This window comes from Elephantulus edwardii, unplaced genomic scaffold (assembly GCF_000299155.1).
Source record: "Elephantulus edwardii isolate Elephantulus edwardi_28Jun2011 unplaced genomic scaffold, EleEdw1.0 scaffold00422, whole genome shotgun sequence".
In the NCBI taxonomy this organism is placed as follows: domain Eukaryota; kingdom Metazoa; phylum Chordata; class Mammalia; order Macroscelidea; family Macroscelididae; genus Elephantulus; species Elephantulus edwardii.
Window position 1 is genome coordinate 1,081,024 of NW_006400172.1, and position 13,448 is coordinate 1,094,471.

General features: G+C 40.5%; 1 pseudogene; it reads left to right on the forward strand.

Annotated features, from left to right (window-relative positions):
• The first annotated feature begins 4,244 nt into the window (after positions 1 to 4,244).
• Positions 4,245 to 5,055, forward strand: LOC102876193 (annotated as a pseudogene).
• The last annotated feature ends 8,393 nt before the right edge of the window (positions 5,056 to 13,448 follow it).

Sequence of the window (13,448 nt, forward strand, 5' to 3'; positions counted from 1 at the left end):
TTGCATAGTCAATGAAACACAGATAGACATTCCTCTGGTATTCCCTGCTTTCAGCCAAGATCCATCTAACATCAGCTACAATATCTCTAGTACCACAACCCCTTCTGAATGTCATTAGAGAAAAAAAAAGAATGTCATTAGAAACTTTCAAAAAAGCAGAGAACTGACCTTATGGCAAAAGCTTGGGTCCAGGTGTTAAAATATTCATCAAACAAGTATACCAAGTTAAATATCTAAAAGTTGAAATGGATTGTTTCTAGGTAAATCCCTGGCAACTGCTGCATACTTGTTAAAGAATAGCCTCCCCCCACTTCCAACAATTACTGAAATGGTTCCTTAATCAGATTATTACAGTGACAAGAAATTCTTTTATGAAGCCTTTCTCTACAACTTCCAATAGTATGGAGCGCACCATGTTACAACAGATTTAAGCTGTGAAACTTAAAAACATCACAGCTAGATTAGCATTAATGTTCTCAAACTTGGGAAAACTGCCTACTTAACATTCTGCTATTGTGGAATTATACTAGATTTCAATTCATCCATGAAGCATACAAATCAAAGCTAAGAGCATGAATGTGAAACTGTAATGTTAAGCCTGGGATGGTAAACTGTAAATCTTTATTTCTAACATTGATCTGAATCTCTAAATTTGATCAATATGTTTAGGTGGTCTTGAAGTGTAGCTCAATATAAGCTAAATCTTCTTCAATATGTGTATTGTGATTCTTACATCAACTCAAGATTTTACAAATGTGCTTTTAAGATATAACAATTGCTATTTTAGATAGGCTAAATGCTCTCTTGGCACCCATAACACAAATAATATTTAAACCAAACATGTGAGCTTCATTGCTTTCTGGTAATTACGCTTACATTTGAGGTCATTTTATATAAACAAAAAATATCGACCTGGTAAATCTGAGAAACTCAATGTCCTCAATATTTTTTCAAGGAAACTCTTTAAACAGAAAATCTACTGTTTCAATCTAGTCTTATCAAGAAAATTCATTTTTTTCTAAAAGCATCAAATTCACCCAGCTTTTATTGTGAAATAAGAAAATAAAGGCTTAATTTTCTTCAAAAAGAGAAAATCAGTTTCTCTTATATTGTTGCTACTATTGTTGTTAAATACAGTTGCGTACAACTCATAGCAACACTAAGAACAATAGTTCTAATCTCTGTCCTATCCCACACCAGCCACCCTTACAATCCTTGACACGTCTGAGTCTATTGCAACAGACCCCATATTTCATTGAGGATCTTCCTCTCCTTCACTGACCTTTCCAAGCCTGACTTTCCTTTCCAAGGAATAGCCTCTCTTAATATGTCCAAAATATGTGAGCCAAAGCTTCACCATCTTTAATCCAAGGAACATTCCAGTTGCACCTTCTCTAAAATGTCTCTTTTTTGGGGGCACTCGGGAAGACCAGAGCACCATCTCCACCAGGGTGCAACATCAGATCCTTATACCAGGTGCAGGCCCAGCAGGACCAGAGTACCATCTTCACCAGGGAGCAGCCAGATTATGTCTGACAGTCATGACTAGAGACTAAGCCATCCTCATTGGGATAAATTAGTAAGCTCAGTCAGGCTTTGCTGATTATTAGGAGTACAGCATTTACTGACCTATTTGGTATATTGATTGGAGATGGGGGTGGAAGAGTGGAAGGGAAGGATATGTACAGTCCTGCTTACTTTGTAATTTGTGTTTCTCCTTGGAGGTTAGGGTTTTGAAGCTCTATCTCACACATACTTTGGACATGTGGCCAGGGGAGACCAGTCCTTGGAGAAGGACATCATGCTTGGAAGGGCGGAGGGACAGTGCAGGAGAGGAAGACCCCGGATGAGACGGATTGATACAGTAGCTGGGTTGATGGGGGTTGGTGTGTCAGAATTAGTGAGACTAGCTCAGGACTCGGCAGGGTTCAGAGCTGCTGTACATAGTGTTGCTATGGATTGCAGATGACTCGACGGTCCATAACAACAAAAACAATATACATGGTTGCTTGTTTATAATTTGCTCTTTTGAGTACAGTACTTGTCTATCAATTTACTGTACTAAGGTAATTTGCTGGCTGCTGTGATGTCAGTCTATGCCACAGGTATTAATACGAATAGGTCATCCAGGGTGGACAGGTCTCAGCAGAGCTTTCAGATTGAGACTTATATTAGCAATTCAAAATAAATTATCACTCTGAAACCTTACTTCTCCCATTAAAGCAAGTTCAGACTACACACTCCAAAAAACTACTATTGCCTCTAGCTTGGAATTTTGTTTAAATGGAACAGAGTATACTGTCACTAAATGCCCCTACTGTGCCAAAATAAAGTTTTAAGAAAATAAGTGTCATTGAGTCAGCTATGACCCAAAGCAACCCTATGAACAGTGGATCTGAACCCTGACCTATCCTGTGCCATCCTCATTATCTCTGACACACTCAAGCCCACTGTTAAAGTAGCTGTGTCAATCTTGTTGAAGGTCTACCCCTCCTTCGCTGCTGTTATGTGCTGTCAAGTTGCCTCACAAATACCCTGTGCACAGCAGCTCTGAAGCCTGCCACGTCCTAAGCCAGTCTCACTGACCCCGACACACCTACCCCCATTACCCCAGCTACTGTAGCAAACCATCTCATCCTGGGTCTTCCACTCCTATGCTGTCCCTCCACCCTTCTGAGTATGATATCCTTTTCCAAGGACTGATCCTTCCTGGCCACAGGCTCAACGTATGTGAGATGGAGCTTCAAAATACTAGTCTCCAAAGAGAAGCTTGGTTTTACCCCCTCCAAGACAGACCTATTTGCTTTCTTGGCAATCCATGGTATGTGGTATATTCAAGACTCTTCTCTAGCACCACAACTCAAAGGCATCAATTCTTCTGTCATCTGTAGTCATTGTCCAGCTCTCTGATACATAGCAAGTAATTGCGAAGACCATGGCCTCAGTCTCTAGACTGACATCGTTGTTTCTCAGACCTCTGGAGAGATCTCTGACAGCACATTTTCCCTCCACCTTTCCAAGCACAATATCCTTTTCCAGGAACTGGTCTCTCCTAACAGCAAGCCCAACAAAGTTTCACTAACCTTGCATTAAAGGAGAACCCTGGCTGCATCTTTCCCAAGACTCACTTGTTTATCCTTTTGGCACTCTGCTCAGCACTCTTCTCCAACACAACTCAAAGACGTCAATTCAGGTACCTTAACAATTATAACTTAGTGTCTCGGATTTTAATTCAGTATATGTAAAGAACCCTGGAACATCAAAGTGTTATAAATGAATATGCAGAGCATTGAGTAATTTAAGATCATCCAGAATGGTTGCAAATTCAGACTTACTTTTGATATATTACAGATATTCATAAATAAATGTGACCTGAAAAAATAAACCAAAGAACACCAATATATATTTAACTTTTGTATATTTTGTGGATAATTCCAAAGTTTTCCCAAATGGCTGGCTCTAGTGGCCTAGTGCTTAGAAACTGTGCTGCAATTCCAAAGGCACACAGTTCAAATCTACCAGCTGCTCCACAGAAGAAAGATGGACAGTCTCCTCCTGTGTGATTAACTGCCTCTGAAAACCTGCTGGAAAGTCAGCTATGGGTCAGTTCTGACCCGATGGTACACACACATATATCAATTTTGAGTAGATGAAGTAGCATAATAAACTACCATTATGTTTTGGTCTTGTTGTGAACCAGGGACTGGAACCTCCTGATTAATATGCTCCAAGTATAGAAGCTAAAGTTTCATCTTTGTGTTGTCTAATGAGACATTTCTATCTCGTTATCTAGCTCCTTATCTCTAAGGAGCACTCTGGTTGCACTTCCTCCCAGACAAATTATTTTTATAAGTTTACAGTATATGGATTCTTCTCCAGTACTACAACTCAAAGACTAATTCTTCATCTTCTTTATTCATTGTCCAACTTGCAATTGCATATGCAATTGAAAACACTGTAACTTGTATCAGGGGCATCTTTGTATTTAAACTTTGAATGACAAGCTTGCATTATTATTATTATTATTCATTTACAAAATTTGAATACATTGTTTTCCAGAACAGATTCTTCCAATTTGCTCTTTAGCACTTTAAAATGTCCATACCAGCATATTTTCCAAATACAACATGTTAGGGTTTTTTTTATTTCCATAGGTAAAATATGGTATATCCGGAAGAGTAGTTTAGTCCGTGTTACTTGATCTGCATCTTTGCTGAAGCCACAGTGAAGCCCTTGATGAAACCATGTTTTGCAACCAATATGACAATGATGTCACTGTTTGGAGTCCTCAGGGCCAAGATTCAGCAAATTGAATATGCAATGGAGGCTGTTAAACAAGTTTCAGCCACAGTTGAGTTGAAATAAAAAAAAAAAAAAAAAACCCTTGCTGTATTGGTTGCATTAAAGAGGGCACAGTCAGAGCTTGCAGCTCATGAGAAAAAAAATCCTTCATTTTGACAACCATATTGGTATTTCCATTGTGGGGCTTACTGCTGGTGCTAGACTATTATGTAACTTCGTGTGCCAAGAGAGTTTGGATTCAAGATTTGTTTTTGACAGACCTCTTCCTGTGTCTCGTCTTGTATCTCTTATCGGAAGCACGACCCAGATACCAACACAGCATTATGGTCAGAGACTGTATGGTGTGGGATTGCTCATTGCTGGATATGATAAAATATGGGCCCTCACATTTTCCAGACCTGTCCATCTACTAACTATTTAGACTGTAGAGCTATGTCCATTGGTGCTCACTCTCAATCAGCTCGTACATACTTGGTGAGACATATGTCTGAGTTTATGGAGTGCAATTTGAATGAACTGGTTAAACATGGTCTTCGTGCCTTAAGAGAGACTCTTCCTGCTGAGCAGGACCTAACTACAAAGAATGTTTCCATTGGCATTGTTGGTAAGGACCTGGAGTTTACGATCTATGATGATGATGAGATGTCTCTACTCCTTGACAGTCTTGAAGAAAGACCACAGAGAAAGGCCCGGTCTGCTCAACCTTCTGATGAACCTACAGAGAGGCTGATTAACCAATGGGACATTAAGTGATAAGTAGTCTACATATGTAATAGCAACTGTGTAAGAATGCTAGAGCATAAAACTGAATGACAGTACTCTCTACATTGAACCAAGAAATGGCAGAGTAGTAGAATGGTATGTTTTAGAAATTAGTCCAGATGAGACTTTTTTCCAGAAAACATAATTGAAACTATATAATGAGGTTCATGGTTTGTTTTTTGTCTTATTTTGGTTTTGAAAAGGTGTATGTAATCATTTTCTAGAAAATATAAGATACCTATACTACTATTTTTATATGCAAAACAATAGTGTCTTTGTGATTTTAAAAGACAACTATGTAATAAAATTGTTTGATATGAAAAAAATGATATATCCATAGATGGAATATTATTGAGTCACTAATAGGATTGAATTACTGTTAAATTCTACAACATGAATGAATCCAGAAAAATATATGTTAAGTGAAAGAAGCTAGACAGAATAGGTCACATATAAATTAATCTATTCATACGACATGCCCAATAGAGGCATATCCACAGAGAAAGAAATTAGATTAATGGATGTGTAGGCTGGGGTGGAAGGTTGCTGAGGGTAAATGGAAAATGAATGCTGTAATGTTAAGGATTTATTGTTAAAAATGTCTTCCCTAGCCATTGACTCACTTTGTCATGTGGACAGATGGGAATATCCGAAGGAACAGGTAGTGTTAGTATATCCACAGGGGGATTGGCTAGTAGGAAAGAAGTGTGTCAGAGATGCGTCCTTTTCCCATAACTTTTCAAGCTATATGAGGAACAGTTCATTCAGGAAGCTGGATTGTATGAGGAAGAATGTGGCGTCAGGATTGGAGGAAGACTCATCAACAACCTGCACTATGCAAGATGACACAACCTTGATTGTTGAAACTGAAGAGGACCTAAGTGTTTGCTGCAGAAAGTCAAGGACTGTAGTCTTCAATATGGATTGAAGCTCAACATCAAGACAAAGATTTTCATCAATGGGTCAACTGGCAGAATCAGGATAGATGGAGAAGAGATTGGGATTGCTAACAATTTGGGCTTGTTCAGCTCCACAATCAACACTCTTAATGCCAGCAGTCAGGAAATTAAAAGACAAATTGCATTGGAGAAAACTGTTGTCAGGGACTTTTCCAGAGGACTGAGGTCAGTCTAAAGACTAAGGTGTGCTTAATCCAGGCCATAGTCTTCGCAATTACTTGCTATGCACCAGAGAGCTAGACAATGATTAAGATGAAAGAAGAATCAATGCCTTTGAGTTGTGGTGGTAGAGAAGAGTCTTGAACATACCATGGACTGCCAAGGGAACAAAGGTCTGTCCTGGAGAGGGTGGAGCCAAGTTTCTCCTTGGAAGCAAGGATTTTGAAGCTCTATCTCACATACTTTGGACATGTTGCCAGGAGGGACCAGTCTTTGCAGAAGAACATTATGCTTGGATAGGTGGAGGAACAGTGCAGGAGAGGGAGATCCTGGATGAGATAGACATAACTGAGGGAACTGGGGTATGTGTGTCAGAGGCAGTGAGACTGGTTCAGGATAGGGCAGAGTTCAGAGCTCTTATGCATAGGGTTGGTATGAGTTACAGTCAACTCAATGGCACATAACAACAATCATTAAATTGAATAGATCCAGGAGCAGAATCTGAGAAACTCATCATCAGCAAAGAAGCAATAAAATGCACGGAGTCCTCTGGGGCCAGAAATTCTTGTGCCTATAAGATGAGTGCCCACAGCAACAGCAAACGTAGCAGCAGAGAACCAGAGACCTGGTGTGAGGTAGAGTGGACCTTGGGACTGCTAGCCCTTGGAACTAGAACTTGAAGCCTTTGCCCAAGTTTGTTGGACAACTCAGGGTGTGGGAGAGGGTAGCTGTAACTGGCAGGACTGAGAGCTTTGTTAATATTGGCCTAAAGCCTTGAGGCTGAAGGCAGAGGCACCAGTGAGCACACATCACCTGTGAGTATATTTTGGAAGCTGTCCTGACAGTGATTATATTCTGCTGCTGCTGTTGTTATGTGCTGTTGAGTTGCTTGCGACTCATTGTGACCCCATGTACAATAACCTTGAAACCTGCTCTATCCTGTGTCAACTTTACTGTCTCTCACACACCTATCCTCATTACCCGTCACTGAATCAATCCTTCTCATCGATGGGCTTCCTCTCTGTCCCTCCACCCTTCCAAGCACGATGTCCCTCTCCAAGTACTGATCCCTTTTGATTTTCTGACTCCAGTCCTTTGCACATTTCATTGAAAAACTTTGTCTTCCTGAGCTGCCCTTTGAAAATTCCTGTTCAGCTCCTTAATTTCTTGATTTCTTCCCTTTGTTTTGGCTTCTCGGTGCTCTAGTGCAATATTCAGACTCTTGTATGGCATCCGTCTTGGTGTTTTCTTCCTCCTCTTTGTAATGATGACCTTTTGCATCCTTCATGGATGATATTCTTTATATCTCCCACAGCTCAGTTGGGCTTCATTCATTGAGGTTCAAGGCATCAAACCTGTTTCTGAGATAGTTTTGAAATTCGAGTGGAACAGATTCAAGGTCAAATTTTGGTTCCTATGGATTTCATTTAACTTCAGCTTGAACTTGTATTATGAGTAGTTTGTGATCTGTCCCACAATCAGCACCTGGCCTAGTTTTCACAGCTGATATTGGGCTTCTTCACTGATTCTTTAAACAAGCGATTTAATTGATATGCATTCCATCAGGTGAAATCCATGTATATAACCTGTGTTGTGTTTCTTATAAAAAGTATTTGCAATTAATAAATCATTGAATATACAGAATTCTATTATTCTATCTCCAGCTTTACTTGGTACCAAGTCCATGTTTTCCAACTACTCATCTTTCTTCCCTGTTCCTAACTTTTGCATTCCAGTCACCCATTACTATTAATGCATCCTGATTGCATGTTTGATCAATTTCTGACTGCAAAAGTTGGTTGAAATCTCCTACTTCCTCCTCTTTGGTTCTAGTTGTTGGTGCATATATTTGAATGGTAGTTTTATTCACTGGACTTCCTTGTATACCCATGGATATTATCCTATCACACCACCATATTTCAAGATAGATCTAGAAATGACTTAATTATGAAAGAAACCCCACTTCTTCTCATTTGATGCTGCTACTAACCAGAATTACAGCCTTTTGACTTCTCTAATATGGTTCTGTGTGGTCTGTGAGCTATTGCAACGTATTTTGGACCCAGTAAAGCAGTAAGATTGGTGTTGGGATGAGTAGAAAGAGGGGGACATGTCTGACCTCAGGGCAATTGGTTTTGTGTTGCTGAAAGGGACACTTCAGATATGGCCATCCCCATGCAGCTCTGGTTCTTTTTACAATTACTAATGGGTACAGATTCTCTAGGAGTGGTGAAATAATCTGAGTTGGTAATGGTTTCACATTTTGAATATACTAAAAACTATTGAATCATAAATGGCAGGATTTGCAAATGTGAATTATATTTCATGAAATATTTTTGAAGCACAAGTTACTCTGAAACCCAGGCACACCTGCCCATGGTGCCAGGGTTCAAGTTACAGCACAAGAGATTGAGTTTGTGCATAACTAGGGCCCCAGCCCGCCACCAGAACAGCGAGCAGAAATGCAACGAACCAGGCCATCTGCTGGGGTTTGTATCTTAAGTCTCAACTCTTGGGATGACTGATCCCTTGGGAAACATAGGCTCTGCAACTAGCTGCAAGGTGTCTGTGCTGCTGCTGATTCCTGTTTTCAAGGTGGGCAGCATGCACCAGCCCTTGGCTGTCACCCAACAAACTTTAGGTGTTACTGGGGGGGAAAACCCACAAGTTATAATTTCCTTTTTAAATACTTATTGTCATTTGGGTGAAAGTTTACAGAATAAATTGCTTTCTATGTGATTTGTGCCAGGAGGGATGGGTCCTTGGAGAGGGACATCATGCTTGGGAGGGTGGAGGGACAGCGCAGGAGGGGAAGACCCTCTATGAGATGGATTGATTCGGTGACTGGGTAATAGGGATGGGTGTGTCAGAGGCGGTGCGGTTGGCGCAGGATAGAGCAGGGTTTAGGACTGTTGTGCATAGGGTCGCTATGAGTTGGAAACGACTCGACGGCACATAACAACAATGTAATTTGTGACATTCACTGTAATTCCCCTAAGGTAACAATCCTCTTCCCACTCCTCATCCCCATTCTTGTGATCACATTTCCATATTTCGTCTTTCCTATCTCTTCCTATGTAATGAGCATTATCTATGGGGTCATATGGTTTCTTATTCTAAGGAATAGATATCTTCCTGGTGTCAATGTTCTCTTCCAGGCCCACTGCTGGACTTAAAGTGGAGCCATTAATGGCTTTAAAAATGGTGCCGTAGGGAAAGATTTAGGTTATGTTGTTTGTAGAGCTGCTATAAATCCTAGTCGACTCTGTGGCACCTAACTCTAACAAAGGGCCACACACAAGCAAGGAGTCCTAATTGTGTACTACATTCGTTACAGTTGAATTGCTAAAAGGTTGGTTTGACTCCATCAACTGCTCTGTAAGAGAATGAGAGGCGGTCTCCTTCTGTAAAGATATGCAGTCTTGGAAGCCTGAGGGAGGGGCACCAGGAGTCAGAATCAATTGACGACAGTGGGTTTGTACACAGATAAATACCCTTCTGATAGTCTCTGCTAGTGTCACTGCTGATGTCAAATGGATATTGGCTGAAAGAGAGTATCAGAAAAAGGTTTACCTGTGTTTTATTGATTATGTAAAGACAGTGAACTATGTGTATCATAACAGATATGCTGCTAAGTGCCACTGACCTGAATACAACTCATTGTGACTCTATGAACAACTCAGTCATTTCCCTAATACAGTATTTTAAAACCAAGACCTGCGTGTTATAGAAAAGTGTTTACTGATAATAAGTCGTTATGGCGGACAGAAAGAATATTTAGAGACATCATCAGTTTACTGATAATTTTTAACTTTCATGCGGTTTCTCACCTTTCTCCATTCCATGTTATTTTCTTTTAGCCTTAGGAACAATTTTTATTCCTATTCACCTTAGTATCTATATTTATGTGAAGTATCCTACAATACACTCTAGTTTCACAATAGTACCACCAGTAAGAATCCCACAAGATTTCCCTGCCTCAAACCCTACCAGGGTATATAACCAATCTCAGCTCTCTATCACCCCATTCCACTAAGTTTACTGCTTACACCTTTGCAGCTAGAGTGCTCCTTGGAGGCAAAAATGGTGAAGCTTTGTCTTTCCTATTCTGGACATGTAGCTAGCTAGAAAAGGTTACTCCTTGGTAAAGTGACATGATGCTTGGAAAGATGGAGGGTAAATGAAGGATGGCCCCCAACAAGATGGATTGATACAGTGACTTCAGCAATGGGCCGTAGTGTCAGAGATGTTAAGGATACTACAGGTTTCAGGCTGGCTATTCACAGGGTAGTAATGAGTCATACTTGGCTCACTGGCACCTAACAACAGCACCTGCCAACAACCACTCCTAGTAAAAATTCTTGCATCAGTTACTTTCTCAAAATAATATTTAATGGATGTCTTACAGAGTAACTGGAAAATAGGCAGGAATAACGAAGGCACCTTGGTGGCAAAGTGTGTTAAGCATCAGACTGCTATCTGAAATATCCACAGTTTAAATCTACCAGTTACCCCATGGGAAGCAGAAGCATCTGTCTGCATCCATAAATACTTACAGCTCTGGAAACCATAAGGGGCTGTTCTACTTTTCACTACATGGTCACTATGAGTTAGAACCAACTTAATGGCAATGATTTTTTTGGTGTGCAGATAGCTGCTTTTGCATGCTGTAGAGTCAGAATCAACTCATACTTGAGCCTCTAGTGGGTTTTCAGAGGCAGTACACTGCATGAGAGATTGCCTTCCCCCCATACAGCAACTGGTGGATTTTTAAAAAGTATCCTTGGGTTGGCTGTGCAATTCCTTACCACTGGGCCACCAGAGCTTCCTATGCAGATTGAACAGTCAAAAATAGAATCTGAGAGCCAATCTATGGTGCACTGCTGTCATTGTCACGGAACAGAGGCACCAGAGCTTGCACTGCTGTCATCCCAGGTATTCAACACCAGATCTAAAGGCTGGCAACACAGACATTGCTGTGCCTGCCAAATGGAAGCTACTGCCACCGACTCCAGACAGAAGTCTCCGCTGTTCTTCTTTGTGCCATTAGTTTCAAATTCACAGTCACAGATGAGAGCATCTGATTGGCAAAGAGCTTGAGTCAAGGGTCAACATTCTAGCTGGCAGACTAGCTAGAATAGTAGACATGCCTGTTCATCTCACACATCTCTTTTGGGGAGCAGGGAATCCCCCAACAGAATGGAGGCTTTAAGTGTTAGGTATCAAAAATTTTCATTGTCCATTACACATGGAATTTTCAGAGCACAGGCCACAGGATGGAATAGATGGTTACCAAGTTGTCTATTTTAGCATCGTTTTCTATTTGATGAATATAGTACAGTGCTCACAGCAGATACTAAGAAATAGCAATTGCAATTAACACTATCAGAATAAAAGTCATAATTACAAAATGTGAACAGATAGGAATTTATGAACAAGAACCAAATGAGGTAAGTCTCAAGTAATGTCTACAAAGATAGATGACAAAGAGGACCAGATAGTCCCTCCTGATGCATAATATTAAAACCCTTCAGAAATTAGGTATGACTTCAGAGACTAAAATTAAGAACCTCTCATTATAATGGATTAGATTTTCATATCAAATTTACAGAACAACAAAAGTAGAGTATTCCTTGTACAGCTGAATTTTAAGCAGGTATTTGTTGTCAGTACAATTATTTTGAGGTTCAGTCCACCAATCAATGAAGGTGCCTATACTGACTTCTTCCCCTTTAGGGAGCTCTGGTGGCCTAGTGGGTTAAGAGTTGCACTGCCAACCCAAAGGCAGGCAATTCAAATCCACTGGCTTTTCTGCACGAGAAAAAGAGGTAATCTCTCATGCAATTTACAGTCTCTGAAAACCTGCTGGAGGGTCAGCTATGATTCAGTTCTAACTTGATGACACCTAACAATATATTGACCCCCTTCAGGAAAGATTCAGAGAACCTGCTACACCATAACCTTGCTTACATTAATTCAAAGGACAAATAACAAATGTTATGGGCTGTTGAATCGAGTACTCTTTGCAACTCTAAACAACAGATTGCCAGTGGTGCAGCTTGTGGGTTTAAACCATCAATCCTTTGGCTAGCACTCAAGTGCTTAAGCACTGCACTACCAAGTCTCTTTAAATGTGCCAAACCCTCTAACACTGTTAGAGATTAACAAAAGAATAAATCCACAGGAGCAAAGAAACTGAGAAAAAAAAATTTTGAAAGCTGGAAAAAAATTAACAAGTGGTTAGTAATTTAACAAATAGTAGTAAATGAAAGATAATGCCTTCAAGCAGGAAAGTCAAGAAATAAAACTTTTCCTGCAGAACCTTAGAAAGACAGGGATGTGTGGTGAAACCCAAATCAGAAGCTACTGTGGTCAGTCTACATAAGAAATCAAGACCGAGATTCCAGGGGAGCTCTGGTGGCCTAGTGGTAAGGAGCTGCAACTACAATCCCAGAGGCGCAGGGTTGGAATCCACCAGATGCTCTGCCGGGAAAGGAGGGACAATCTCCTCCTGTACCAGTAGTAAGATCTGATTTGACGGTACACTCACACAAAAATAATAAGATAAAATAAAAATTAAAAAAGACTGAGATTCCATCTACACTCCATGGAGTAGTACTCATTTTAACACTCCACAACTTTGTTTTTCACAAGTACACAAGTACAACAGTGAGTTTTCAATGTGGAAAATGAATTCTAAGTAAAATGTTTCTACATCTTATGACTAATATTAAGAGAAAGTTTGGCTAGCATGGAGATACCAAAGTTATGACTTCACGTGGTCATCAAATATTCTGTGGCATTACTTTTCACTCCTATTAAATATTACTCCAAGTCCAGGAGAAATACGTGGGCTAGGCTCCTCAATCACTGCTTCAGTCATATGTTCTTAATACACTTCCTTACCACTAAGGCACCAGAGCTCCCTAATAAGCAATTGTTGTTGTTGTTGTTGTTGCTATATGCCATTGAGTTGTTTGCGACTCATAGCGACCCTACGTACAACACCCCTAAACCCTGCTCTATTCTGTGCCAATCGCACTGCCTCTGACACACCCATCCCAATTACCCCAGTCACTGAATCAATCTACCTCATAGAGGGTCTTCCCCTCCTGCGCTGTCCCTCCACCTTCCCAAGCATGATGTCCCTCTCCAAGGACCTGTCCCTCCTTACAACATGTCCAAAATATGTCAGACGAAGCCCCAGAATCCTTGCCTCCAAGGAGTAGCCTGGTTTAACCTTCTCCAGGATGAATCTGTTTTCTT